The sequence below is a fragment of the Trichosurus vulpecula genome, chromosome 2 (assembly GCF_011100635.1).
Source record: "Trichosurus vulpecula isolate mTriVul1 chromosome 2, mTriVul1.pri, whole genome shotgun sequence".
Classification (NCBI taxonomy): domain Eukaryota; kingdom Metazoa; phylum Chordata; class Mammalia; order Diprotodontia; family Phalangeridae; genus Trichosurus; species Trichosurus vulpecula.
In genome coordinates, this window is record NC_050574.1 from 338,121,357 (window position 1) to 338,134,123 (window position 12,767).

General features: G+C 41.1%; 1 protein-coding gene across 2 annotated transcripts in view; it reads left to right on the plus strand.

Moving 5' to 3' along the window:
* GPR156 (G protein-coupled receptor 156) overlaps nucleotides 1-12,767 on the plus strand; it is a 127,446-nt gene that overhangs the window by 58,513 nt on the left and 56,166 nt on the right. The gene's annotated exons all lie outside the window — the stretch shown is intronic.

The following is a 12,767-nucleotide window of genomic DNA, read 5'->3' on the forward strand; positions in this document are numbered from 1 at the left end:
AAATCAAAGTCAACTGCAAGTCATGTCATCATTTCCCTCATGTCATGGTCTTCTTCGAAAACAAAGGACAAACACAAGCATATAATAAGTGCTTTGTAGAAAAAAAAATTAAAGGGAATTGAGAAGATAGCAGGGAAAAGCAGTGAGATCATCAAGTAATGATGCCCTCATGTTTAAAGACCCAGAGGAAGGGGCCTAGTAGTACACAAGCTGCTGCCCCCAGTTTTATCAGTGACTGGCAGGAAAGCAGCTGTGAGAGCAAACAGCTGAGCTGGCCCCTGGGCACAGACAGGAACCACAGGACCCAGTCTCTGCAGTAAAATGCCCATTTTTTTCCCTGTGAAGATGAGTCACTTTAAAATAAGTGAGAAGAACCTGCCATGGACAATTGTACAGTTATCCCTTCCACATGGGAGGGGATTTGCCCAATTATCACATAGTAAGCACTTAATAAATGCTGGACGACTACATGCATAGCAGCAATATGTTAGGTGTTAGAGAGATACAAAGGTGGTCCCCATAGTCAAAACTTAGGGATACCATCTTGAGAAAATCCTTGTAAAATTTTTTTGGCCCTCCCTTCATACCAGAAAAGAAGTCTGATTTTTGCTTCTTTTTTTCTTATGGGGTGTTTACAGTACCTTATTGTAAAATATGGGTTAAGTTTTTGGTCATAGGCTCTGTGTCGCTTGCTGGCCTTCGTGTATCATCTGCAGCCTCCACGAAACTCCCCCAAATTCCCATTTAACTTCTTATGCCTACCTGCAATGTATCGAAACCGTGATGGAGAAAGTTGTGATGTAGAAGGGATAACTGTATTGGGTCGAGGTTGGTCTGCATGACTCTTCCAGGTCTCTTCCCATTCTAATATGCTATGCCCAGAGAGGTCAGCATCTTGCATGTGTTGTGTGTGGCAAAGTGAATGAAGGTCTTAGAAAGGACAACCCAGTTTCTCTAAGCTTTGGTTTCCTTATCTGTAAAATAGGAATAATAATACACTAAGAGGCACTACATAGAGACAGCAACATGACCCAGAGTCAGGAACACCCAAGTTCAAATCTGGCCTCAGACACTTATTAGTTATGTCATCCGGGGCCAAGTCACCTGATCTGTTTGCCTTACTTTCCTCAACTATTAAAATGGAGATTATTATATCATCAAGTATCTAGGGTTGTCATGCGTCTCCAATGAGATAATATTTGTAAAATTCCTAACACAGTCCTTGGCACATTGTAGGTGCTTAATAAATGCTTGTTTCCTTCCTCAGAGTCAGCATGTTCTGGGTTCAAGTGCCACCTCTGACACCATGTAATTCTGGTGATTCTGATTGAGACACTTAATCTCTTAGTGCTCTAAACAACTGTCTACAACTAAAAGTTGTGAAAAAGATCGCAACCTGATTGGTGGAGGGAGTTTTCTCCATTGAGATTTCCTTATTCCAACCCAATCAGAGCTCCAGTACTTGTATCCTATAAAGGGAAGATTTATTTTCAAAGAATCAGAAAACAAAATGATATACACAACACTCAAGTGATCCTGTCCAAAATATATTCTTACTTTGTCTCATAAATAGCATGAGAGTGCTTCAGCGGCTCAGTCATCATTATGACACTTTTCTTACTGCATACCGCTGTAGATTTAATTACAGGCAGTTGGACCCGATACATATTGACCTCAAAATGAACCCTGAAAGTTGGTTTAAAGATCAAGGCCAGATATTAGATTGCTTACCTATCACTCGTTTCTTGCTCATAAAAGCAGAAAACAGAATGTTCAATTGTTACCCGATGTTTAGATCAGGTGCCTTAAAGATTGTTTCCATAGTCAAAACTTAGGGATACCCACCTTTGAAGCCTATTTGTTTCATGCAAACTTTCATGATTTCCCAAAGTTATAATAACTTTCCCCCTCAACCTCACATTTTGTAAACTCTCATGTATTTATGTAATGTTGTATATTATAACTATATGTTTATGTAAACTCCATGAGGGCAGGGACTTGCTTCTTATTTAAACTTTCTATTTCTCCAACACCTAACATATTGCTGCTATGCATACAGTCGTCCAGCATTTATTAAGTGCTTAGTATGTGACAGTCAGGCAGCTAGGTGACACAGTAGCTAGAATGCCAGATCTGGAGTCAGGAAGACTCATCTTCCCCAGTTCAAATCTGTCCTCAGACACCTACTAGCTGTGTGACCCTGGGCAAGTCACTTCACCCTGTTTGCCTCAGTTTTTTCATCTGTCAAATGAGGTGAAGGAAATGTAAACCACTCCATTATCTTTACCAAGAAAACCCCAAATGGGGTTGTAAAGGGTTAGAAATGACTAAACAACACCAAGTGTGCCAGTCACTGTGCTAAGCACTGGCGTTATAAAGAAAGCCCACAAGGAGAGCACATTCCAATAAGAGAGGCAATATGTAAATGATGAGATACATATAAAATACAGGCAGAACAGATAAAAGGACTGAAAAGGGAAGGTAATCAGATTATTAATTCATTAGGCAATGACCAAATATTCATCAAACAAATAAATGTAAGGATGAGGCAAGAGAACAGAAAATAGGCAATTAAATAAGATTGCTATAGAAAAACCAATGGGAAAGACTATCCAGGTTAACACAGACATGACCTAGATACCAGCCAAGATCCAAGAGACTAGAAATAATCCAAAGCCAAAGAAGGAAGAGTGATCTTGTAGGATCCACTTCCTGGAGCCTATCAGAAGACTGCTACTGAAACAACATTGTCTTCTTTGCTGCTTACTTTTGTGCATAGTACCAGATAACAGCTGGGTCTTTTGATTGTAGGTGATCTAGGAAGCAGGTGCAAACCTTTGACCAGTCCACACCTGCCTCATGAGATAGAGACAAGAGGCAGTGGTACATGTGGTACAGAGAGCCATGACCTGGGAGATGGGGATCCTGGGTTTGAATACTAAATATGCCACTCACACCCTGTAGAACCTTGAACAAGTCACTTTAACTCTTTAGGCCTCAGTTTCCTCATCTGCAAATTGAGAGGTCTGGATTAGATGACCTCTAGGGCTCTATTCAGCCCAAAAAATGATGATTGGATTCAAGTGAAGAGTCACTAACAAGAAGTTGCTCGCCCCATCTCAGCAGGTACTTTTAGGACCTAGCTTGTTGGAGTCAGCTTACTGGAGTGCCTGAACCTAGATCTCAGCTTCCAGAAGCTTCCAGCATTACTTTTTGACCCTCTAGCCACCTCAGTAGATGAAGTATTCTAATAACTGACCAGGGGAGCAGCTAGAGCCAAAGGTTCAGTGGCCACCGATTCTTTGTGCTATTAGATGTACACTTTAACTTGAATGAGTAGGATGACAAGCTTAAGTAGGGGAACGTAGATGGATAGTGGCTAATGTCTTCAGTGGCAGCTTTGGTGAACTATAACAACCATCAGGCAACAGCAACTCTCCCCAGGACTTAGCACATAGAAGGAGCTTAATAAATATTTATTGACTGTGCATAAAGTCCAGTCCTCTTGCCTATAATGCTCCGCCCTCAACTCTACCACTTAGCATCCCTAGTCATTTCCAAATTCAACTCAGTTCTTCCACCAAGACGGCTATCTGAACAGGAAGCAGGACTCCCATCTCTTATGTACCTTCTCCAACAAAACCCTAAAGTTCACACTAGACTAAATGATGATCAAGAAATTGAATGACATTGTCTACCCCAGAATTGCACACAAAGTCAGGCAGAAATCTAAAGGGTCCCCTCCAGTAATGTGTGGGCCAGCACAACCAGATATGGGCCATATGTAGTCTACAAGGTTCTGAGTTCAAACAAAGGAAGAACAGAGGGTTCCCAAGAGGAAGCCCCAAGGTGGTCAGAAACCCTGCAGGTGGGGAGAGTCTCCATCCCTTTCTCTACCTGCCACCACTAGAGTCATGAAGACTCTTTCTTGCTTCTGACATGCCCTGGTTGTGTGACTGGACGAATCACTTAACTTCCCACTGTCCCAGGCAATTCTCTACGACCTTTAATTGTGGATCAAGTGCCAGTCTGTATCAGTAGACATCTTTCCTTGTTAAGAGCTCCCTACACCAACGAAATTACAGTAGAAGACACAAACAAACCAACAACATGCATTTATCTGGTGCTTTGAGATTTGCAAAAGACTACATGCAATACCTTCCCCATGAGACTGAGTTGTTCCTTTCTTTGTATCTCCAGTGCTCAGCACAGTACCTGGCACATAGTAGGTGCTTGATAAATGGTTATTGACTGACTGTCTCAGTGTGTCCAAACAACAGTGCTGCTGTAAGGTGGATACTATGAGAATTACTCTTATTTGGCATGGGAGTGGATCAAGGTTTAGAGAGGCTGAGGGATTTGTCCATGGTCACACATGTGATGTAAGTGTAAGAGGTAGGATTAGAGCCCAAGTCTCTGTCTCCAGGGTCAGCATGTTCTCCACTATGCCACACTCCCTCTTAAAGCCCATTACGGGGGTTGGGTGCTGATCATTGTGAATGCCTATTTTACTTGGTATGATTCTAACCTTAGGTGACCAGGAATAATCTTTTGGCACATCCATTTGCATTTACATCATTGTGCCGTCCCACGTGGTCCCTGTGCCCCCGCTTGCCCTGTACAGAAAATGTTTATTCTCTTTCCTCTCCAGCTTTGAAGAGGCTGGTTCTGCAGCCCTTGGGCCTGCACTGCAGGGAGATGAATGAAGGGAACAGCCTTCTGCATGAAAAGAAAAGGGTTGTGGAAATATTAATGACCACAGGAGGGCAGGGCCAATTCAAAGGCGACAAAGAGCAGGATAAGAAGTAACTGTTCACATTTTGGTTAGCAACAAGGTGTCGTTTGTTTGCAGCTGCATGGAAATGGAAGGAACAGGCAAGCTTCCTAGCACGATGGCAAAGAGGAAACCCAGTCCAAAATCAGCAGGCTTTCCACAGACAGAGAACATTGTGTAAGGAGGAAAACTGATGTAGATGACAGAGGCAGTACTTGGAGTGATGCTGCAAATGAGATCTCAGCAAGTAATCGGTCCCCAGATAAGGACTGTTACTGTATCACTGGGCTGGCTCGGACTTTGACACGTCAATCAACCAAAAAGCATTTATTAAGCTCCTCATAGGTACTAGGTTCTGAGTAGACAAATAAAATGAAATGAAAGTCTTCCTACTCTTAAAGAGTGCTTACATTTGACAGGGAAAGACAAATAAATATACAAGTATATGTGGAGGAAACATAAAGAGAATAGATGCAAAATAATAAAACAAAAAGTCTTATTATTATCTGTTAGGCGCATGATATGATCAGATCCTCTTCAAAGTATTCCTCAGAAGGAATTCTTTGATTCTTGGTAGGATCAGAATTTAAAATGACAACAATTAAATTTCCTTTGGATTTCTTATGTCTATTTATGGCTTTTTTAAAATGAAGTTTATGTCAACACCCTGTTCAAAGTACCATAATTATCTCCAAGTAAGAAATTATATTGGAGATATCTGCAATAGGATTTTATATGAGGTAGTTTGGGAGGGAACACTAGTACTTAGCTAGTTGGGGGAATCAGGAAAAGTTTCATGTAGAAGGTGGTGGGGGCAACTAGGTGGCGCAGTGAGTAGAACACCGGCCGTGGAGTCAGGAGTACCTGAGTTCAAATCACTTGACACACTTACTAGCTGTGTGACCTTGAGCAAGTCACTTAACCCCAATTGCCCTGCCTTCCCCCCTGAAAAAAAAAGGTGTTGTTTGAACGACATCTTGAAGGAGGTAGGTTGGGGATTATATGAGGCAGAGATGAGGACAAAGTGCATGCCAGGCTTGGAGAATGGCTAGTGCAAACTCTCAGAGATGGGAGATGGAGTGGGGTGTGTGTGTGTGTGTGTGTGTGTGTGTGTGTGTGTGTGTGTGTGTGTGTGTGAAAACAGAAAAAGACCAGTTTGGCTGGATCACAGAGTACAGAAAAGGTAGTCATGCACAAGAAGACTGGAAAAAGTAGGTTGGGACCAGGTGGCAGAGGGCCTTATGGTGATCTGGACAGAAGCAGGCTCTAGCAGAGAGCTCCAGAACAAACCCAGTCAATTAAGTGGTATATTTTAATGGCTTGATTCTATTATATTGTGGAAAAGAGAAAGAGGGGTATGTAGGCATGTGCATATTCACACACAACACTTCTTGTTTTCCTCCTCCCCTCATATATCATTAATACGCCATGAATGAATGAAGCACTTAAATGCTTACTATATAGGTCAGGCACTGGGCTGAGTTCCAGGGGTAGAAATTTTAAAAGCTAGACAGTGTCTGTCCTCAGGGAGCTCACATCCCAAAAGGGGAAAACACATACAGGGGAATGGTGGACAGGGAAGAGAGTTTTTGTCTGAGGGAGTCAGGGACATGGCGAGTGGATTCAGAGGGTTAGAACTTCCTCTCTTGGTGTCTTTGTTTCTGTCTCTCTCTATTTGTCTCTCCTCTATCTGTCCTTCTGCCTCTGTTTCTCTTTAGCTCTCTTTTTCTGTGTCTTCTTCCTTTCTTCCCTCCTTCCTTCCTTCCTTTCTTCCTTCCTTATTTCCTTCCTTCCTTACTTCTTTCCTCCCCTCCTACCTTCCTTCCTCCCTCCCTCTCTCCCTCCCTTCCTGTTTCTCTCCTTTCCTCCCTCTCTCCTTTCCTTCCTTCCTTCTTTGCTTCTCTCCTTCTTTCCTCCCCTCCTCCCTCCCTTCTTTTCTTTCTCCCTCTCTCCCTCCCCGCCTCTCTCCCTTCCTCCACAAGTAATGCCTATATGTCACCACATTAGCACTACCACAAAATGAAACCAGAATTCAGGGCTGCCAAACCACTTATGATGATTTTTTTAGCTCTTATTTTGGAGCAAGGTTTTGCAGACTCATGGTTCACTTCTGGCAGTGTCAAGTAGCAGAGGCCTTTAGATCACATCCCAGGCTCATGAAGGTTGAAAGCAAGTGGGGCCTCAGGATGCTAAGACTCAGAGCCCTGTGTGAAGCTGCAGATGTCCCAAAGGGTCTTCTCCAGAGCAAAAGGGGGCTTTTAGTGCTTTCCTTCCAAGGAAATTTTATACCACTCTAGGAGGTTCCTGGGGATTCTGGCCCCTAGGAGCTTTCCAAGCTGCTCATAATGGTCATCCCACAGACTCCCCAAAGTAAACCCGAGTTAGAAGCACAGGTAGGCCAGATTGGCAATCTAATGGTTTTCACTGATAATCAGATAGCCTGCTCATGACTCTCCACCAGGTGGCAGGGGGATCCAGCAGCAGCTACTGAAGACAAGTTGGCACTAATTAATTTCCTCCACCCTCAATGTTTCTTCTCTGTAACTAAGGAAAGTGCCACCAAGGCAGACATTAAAGTACGAAAATTGGTGGGGGGGGGGGCAAAAAAGAAATGAAGAAGATAAAACAGACTTACCAGATTTGTTTGGCTTTTAGATACAATGCTCAGTTCCTACTCTCCTTTTCTTTCTCCAACTAAAAATTGCCCTTAGAAGGGTGTGGTTCTAAGGAAATCAAACTGGACCACTTGAAGGGGGGGGGGGGCAGAGAGAGAGAGAGAGAGAGAGAGAGCTTGTGAGAATAGATAAGTATCCTGAATGTAATTTGAGTCAGGAAGACCCAAATTTGAATCCCATCTCAAATATTTACTAGCTTTGTGACCTTGGGCAAATCACTAAACCTCATTCAACTTCAGTTTCTTCCTTTATAAAATGCAAATAATAATAATAGCATCTACCTCACCTGAGCGTTGTCAAGATTAAATTGTAATGTAAATACGTAAAGTGCTTCGCAAACTTTCAAGTTTTGTATAAATTATATAATTAAAGCAGGGCATAGAGGAAAAACTATAGGGTCAAACTACCCTCATGCTTGATTTTTAATAATAATGTTAGGTTTATTTAGGAACTCCTAAATGTAGAATCCTAGATCTAGAGCTGGAAGGGACCACAGAACCCATCTAGTCCTTCCCCCTCGTTTTTCAGACAATGAAAATGAAGATGCGGATGATTAAATAATTTGCCCAAGGTCATATAGGTAGTAAGTATCAGAAGTACAATCTGAACCCAGTACCTCTGACACCAAAGTCAGTAATATTTTCACTGAACCATAACATTGCAATATCCAGTCATATCTCATTGCCTTCTAGCTATTTGAAAGAGGAAATGGCATACTTATCTCGACTTTTCCCAGCCCAGATTTAGCTAGAAGAGTGGATCTTTGAAAACAATGGACAGCCATAGACCAAGTGACTTGTGTTATTAACTGGGTTGGACCTTCTTAATTCAAAAATAACCTTTCCATTAAGGAAGGGACAATACTCTCACAATAACCCTAGATTCTGTCATAGAGATTGAATTGCAGAAAGTTTGGTTTTGCCTCCAGCTCTTGGTGAGCTAAGGAGCAAACTGTTTGAGATTTATGTAAGGGATGATATCTGGTGTCCAAAGAATTTTAATACATTATCTCATTGGGTCCTTACTCTGACCCTACTTTATGTGCCATTAGCTACATTTTACAGATAAGGAAGTTGACACCCAAAAGCATTAAGTGACTTGTCCATGCTCACATAACTATTAAATGGTGGATTTGAGATTCAAACTCAGGCCTTTCCTGACTCCAAGCCCATTACTCAGCCTAGCCTACCACGTTGCTATGGAGACTCTAGCACGAGAAAGGGTAATTGCATATGACCTGAGTTGACTGAAAATAATACAGGAAAGGATATACACAGGACTTTTTCTATTTTTCTCTCTAAAAAGACTTCTCTTTGCTGGTAGACTAAGTGGCAACTCATCCAAAGCCTTCTACTTGTCCTTACTGTCTCTTGGTACCATTCTCCTTTTAGATGGCTGGGGTAGTAGGAAGACGTCACTCCCTGTTTCTTTCTGGCTCAGTACCATAGCTTCATCACTCTTCCTTTACTCCTCTACCCCCACCCCCAAACTATGACCTCATGCCAAGTAAGCCAGCTCAGTGGGCCCTAAGAGATATACTAATTTATAATTTAATTCTATCCTCCTGATATCAATGCTTGTGTATCTCTGTCTTTAGGATCATTATTAAGTTTATTCTCCATTCATATAAGTTATTTTGAGTTAATAATTTCCTTGAAAATCCATGTGATTATATGTTCTTTTTAAACACTACCCTTCTATAATAGACTGGTAGAAAGAAATGTCTTTTTTGTTAAGCGAGATTTAGCCTGAGATCTAGGAAGGCAAATCACCTGAGTGCCAAATCACTTCTCAGCTCAAAGCATGCTATACAAATATATTTGAGATTGTCGAAGTTATGATCACTTGAAACCAGAATGCAAATTGCATTTAGAATAAATGTCCATATTTTTGAGAAAAAATTGGTACTTTAGGAAGGTGTCATTTGAGCATTAACAAACTTGGAATGGGGTGGATTCATGACAGTTTACAATGTGAATACAATCTAAAGTTTTTAAAAATAAAAATGTCAATATTTTCTTTGTTAAAATGTTTTCTGAAAGAAAAACTAAGTAAGTAAAAACAATATAAATAAAGGTTTAACTTAAACTGTAGTAGCCTTTGGGTGTTCTCTCACACATGAACCCCTTACAAAAGCTAGTCCAGGATTGAAACACTCTGTCGATCAACTTAAAACAATAATTCATGAGTTCCCCAAAGGACTTAGTAGTTTAAAACAAAACACTTAATCAAATCACAGAGCAAATAGAGTGATAAGAGAATATTTCATGTATGTGAACATGGATTACACTCTCCCATAGGATACATTTTTGCCAGTCGGAGTGGACACACATGCAGAGAATGTGTATGACCACATAACATGCAGAGAAGGCATGCATATGGAGAATATGTGTGAAAAGCCATGTGCCAGGAACCAACATGTCTGGGGCTCCCATGTTAAAGGTGCACATGCAGAGTAATTCACATCTTCAATGATATAGGGCTGTTGATATCTTCTCATTATCTCTTCATGATGATCTCTGGTGGGTGTCATATCTATGCTGTCTGCTGAGCATCATGGTGCTTCTCCTGAATATGTCTACTGGTCTTATGATTGCCAGCATCTTCCCTTGATCTTTTCAAGACCATGTCTTTTCCTGTTTACCAAAGTGTAATGCCTAGAAAGCCTCTCTCTAAAAAGACCTGCTGGGAGCATTTTGTTATTTAGCAAAGGCTATGAACTATCATATCCAGGTAAGGGACACAGACCAAAAAGCCAGTCAACATGACCTCAGGTAAAGTTTAAGTATATTCTTTGTATTGTCTAATTCTGGGACTGAATCGAAGTCATAGATAACTATCTGAATTAGGGTTATGAATATCCTGTAACTTCTGTTTAACCTTTTGTGGGGATTCATTGTTGCCCAAACTCCTTTTAGGGGTCTCAGATAAAGAAACCACACATGAGCTATATGGAGTCTGGAACTACAAAACCCCTTTTGTCCTCCAAGACTCTTGTTCATTAGCATACTGATGAAGTTGAATGAATAGAAGCTAAACAAAGAAGAAAACATCATTATCCTCTTCCTTCTTGGACCACACTCCTGCCTTTATCATGTGTGTAGCAGCAGCTGAAACAACTGTATTTTGTATTGTATTCCAACCAATCCAATACCTTGCTTCTACATTTTAGTCAATCATGTTCATCTAATATTTTTAGAACATTTCCTTCAATAGGTTACAACAAGCTATGGATTATCTCTGACTTTTTCTTACCAGAATTGTCAATAGAAGCTATGACATGGCCATTTATATCATCAATGCAATACCCACAGTGACTGCTATGAATATGCAGATGTATTCCCAGGTTTGAATAGCAAGATATAACAGACTCTCTTCATTGAAGATGAAACCAAGACATTTATTCAAACACCAAAAAGCCAAATTCATCATAGTAATAAAGAAATCTATGCACATTACCAATGCAGGGAGCACCACCATCCCCATGCCTTTCCTCCATCAGGCCTCCCCACAAACAAGCTCTCTTAAGCAAAATCACTCCCTCTCTCACTCATGCTAGCTGCTCTGCCTGCTCTCTCTCTCTCTCCCAGCTCTGATTGGTCTGTCTCGCCCACTCACTTCCTGCTCCACCTCTTCCTGCTCCACCTGTTCGGCAAGCTCCTCCCACCACTGGTTCCATGTGACCCAGGCTCATATGACTCTGACTTCCATGTGACTCTGGCTCAAAGCAGGTCACATGGGCCTATTAATGGATGGGAAAGATCTTCTTTCCATTGCATTAACATTACAGCATCCAGAAATCAAACATTTATGATTCCAAATATAATAAATGTTAGATCCAAGAAACAGGTGATTACTAATACAGTTTTGTGAAAATGACACCAATGAACTGAATGAACTAGACTTATCAGAGACTATTAAAGTCATAGTACAGATTTTAAGAGTATTAGCTTCAAGAGGGTGGAACCAAGATGGCAGAGAAAAGGCAGTGACTACTCTCCAAAATTCCTCCAAATACCTTTAAATAATGCTATAAAACAATCCCTGGAGCTGCAGAACCCACAGAAGGATGGGGTAAAATAATTTTCTAGCCAAAGACAACTTACAAGGTGAGTAGGAAAGGTCTTATTGTACCTGGGTGCAAATAGAGCACAGACTCAGACCCAGCCCCAGCAAACCAGGGGCAGGCCTTGGTTGCCACTGACAGTAGCAGCAGCAGCTGCTTCTAGGGCTCTCAGTCCACAGATGGTAAAAGGGGGTCAATAAACTGGTTAGAAGGAGATTACAGGGGTCTCTTTGCTAGCACTGAGGCAGGACTCTGTTGCTTTGCCCATACTCAGATCTAGGTTGTAGTCCTGGGTGGTAGTCCAAGGGCAAGGAAAAGTACTAGCACACCAGAGCTTATTTCTACAGTGGAGCAGAGATCCTCATCACAATTCCAAGGAAGAAAAAAGTGCTCGTGGTCACTCACAGACCAGAACACAGGCCAGGAAAGTAGTAAACGCCTCTCATTAGATCATAATGACCTCAAAGGAACTGAAAATTTACAGGTCCCTGGAAGTATCTCTGAAAACAGATGCACAAAGCCCCTGAAGCTTGGGACATTATGCCCTCCACACTGGAAGCAGAGCCCTACTTTAACAAAAAGTTAAGTCAAGAAATGGGCTGGGAAAATGATCCAACAACAGAAAAAGTTCTGACCATAGAAAGTTACTATGGCAACAAGGAAGATCAAAGCACACGCTCAGAAGAAGCCAACAAAGTCAAAGTTCCTACATCCAAAGCCTCCAAGAAAAACACGAATTGGTCTCAGGCCATGGAAGAGCTCAAAAAAGAATTTTTTTAAATCAAGTAAGAGAAGAAGAGGAAAATTGGGAAAAGAAATGACAGTGATACAAGAAAATCATGAAAAATGAGTCAACAGCTTGGTAAAGGAGACACACAAAAAATACTGAAGAAAATAACACCTGAAAAAACAGACTAGGTCAAATGATAAAAGAGATACAAAAAGCCAATGAAGAGAAGAATGGTTTAAAAAGCAGAATTAGCCAAATGAAAAAAAGAGGCACAAAAATTCATTGAAGAACAAAAACTCCTTAAAAAGTGAAAATGGACAAACAGAAAAGGAGGTAAAAAAGTTCACTGAAGAAAATAATTCCTTAAACTTTAGAATTGAGCAAATCAAAGCTAATGACTTTATGAGACATCAAAAAACAATAAAACAAAACCAAAAGGAAGAAAAATAAAAGAAAAAGTGTAATATGTCATTGGAAAAACAACTGACCTGGGAAATAGATTCAGGAGACATAATTTTGAAA